We start from the raw sequence: 2,291 nt of genomic DNA, 5'->3' as shown, positions 1-2,291 counted from the left end.
TCCGAAGGAAGTCGGGTTTTTGGGGGAATGCACTGAGTTTGGTGGCGAATGATAATAAGTTTTTGGGGCAATTGCCGGGCCGGGTCTGTAGTGAAAATGGGGGAGTTAGGAGTGTTAGATTTGCATAGTAATGAGTTATCTGGGGACATTCCAAGAGTGAGTAAAAATATGAAGGAACTCAATGATCTTAACTTAGATGACAATCACTTTACCGGCGTAATTCATGTGAAAATCGGGGATTTGCCTCTTAATTACCTTGACAATCTCTTTGCTGATCTCCCGCCTTTGTTTGCTGGTGAGATTTACAAAAGTTCGTTTCTTGGTAATCCGGGAATATGCAGTGATTTTGCAGGATTGTGTGCTCCACAACATAAGGGTGGTGCTGGTGGTGGACTGGTGGTAAATATGAATGTTAGTGGTTCATAATTGGTGGTAATGTGGTGAAGGGATGGGTTAGGGTGAGAGGTGGGTTAAGGAAATATAAGAGGGCATTTTAGGTTATTCATTTAAAAGAGTCGGAAATTAAGTGAAATGAATATCGGGATAGAAATACGGTGGGAGTTGGGGAATATACGGTAAAACGTAGGTGGTAATTTGTAATAAACGAAATACATGGTGGTAAGTTGTAAAATACCGGAAATACATGGTGGTAAATTGTAATTTTCACTAATTATAACAAAGTTCGTCATCATCGAAACTCGAATAAATTTGTTATATACGGAGTAATATATAACGACCCCATCATATAGCATGGTATACAATGGTTATACACTCGTATTTTAAATAAAACATGAATATGCAAAATGATCTTACATGAAAACGAACTATTGATCATCAATAATTGACACATTTTAAAATCACAAAAATTGGACACTTTGCACTTTGAAGTAGAGAGTAGTTAGACGTTGACAATAATATTAGGAGCTAAGTAACTAAGCCATTAACAATAAGCGCACATAAACCAAAGTTATGCAAGTATACATTACTAATGCCCTTAATATGTATAAGCCCTTTCCTTTTAGACTGAAACTGATCTAATTTGAATTGAACTGAATTTATAAAATCTGAACTGAATTGAACTGAACTGAACCGAATTTATTGGATCTGAACTGAATTTATAGGATCTAAACTGAACTTAAATTAAGTGACGTATAGGATCTGAACTGAACTTATAAGATCTGAACTAAACTGAACTTATAGAATCTGAACTGAACTGAAATTATAAGATCTGAACTGAACTGAACTTATAAGATCTTAACTGAACTTATAGGATCTGAACTGAACTTATCGGATCTGAACTAAACTTAAATTAAGTGACTTTAAGTTCAAAAGAACATGGCCTAAATGCCTTATGTCTTTTATGTGTAACTTTATATTGTACTCGATCCTTCTGTCCCGATCATTTGTCTACCTATTTCATTTTTATTGTCTTATTCATATTTTCACCTTTCTATAGTAAGCATGTTTCTAAATTCCAATAGATAATTTGATCTTTAATACTCCGTATTTATTATTGTCCAATTGTCATCCAATAACAATAACCACAAGTGTTCCCCCTCTCTTTGGGTTTGTGTCAAAACTCAAAAGTAAAGAAACAAATATCCGGAACAGATGAATAAAAAAGCACGTTTTTACCTAACACTTATTATTACGATGCTATCAATCGGTAACATTTCAACCCATTAAGTTCCCTCCACTACTTAAAGGAGATTGCCCTAACTGTCGATTGAGGATATATACTCCTAATGATGGACGACTTTCTTTGAAATTTGACAACAAAGAGTCGCTGCATTAAATCTAAATCGATATGGCAGTTGGTAGATAGATAGATTATTCTTCATATATCAACAAAAAAGTAGTGAAAGTCATGGGACATGGAGGATGATAATCCAAAATAGTTGGGACAGTTGCCTAGCTTAGCTACCCTTATCTTGTTTTTCCAAATTAAATTTTGTATCTGCCATGTAAGAGATCAAATCAAACTTATTAAAACCGCAATTGTGATCCTATATGCAGGGGCCTTATATGCAGGGGCGTAATCAAAAACGAAATTTTGAGTTGTAGGATTTCTTCTTGTAGTATAGGTGAGTATAACCCCATAGGCCCATACTACTATGTAGCTCCCCTGTGATCATATACATGAATAATTTGAGCTTGAAACTCACAATGTATTTCGTGAACATATTTAATTGATCCAAAAATAATTGCGTACTCCCTATATTTCGTTATTTGTTTACATATACTATTTATGGGTGTTTTATTTATTTATTTGTTTACTTTTTTTATAGGGA

This window comes from Silene latifolia, chromosome 2 (assembly GCF_048544455.1).
Source record: "Silene latifolia isolate original U9 population chromosome 2, ASM4854445v1, whole genome shotgun sequence".
Classification (NCBI taxonomy): domain Eukaryota; kingdom Viridiplantae; phylum Streptophyta; class Magnoliopsida; order Caryophyllales; family Caryophyllaceae; genus Silene; species Silene latifolia.
Note: the sequence above shows the minus strand (reverse complement) of the source record.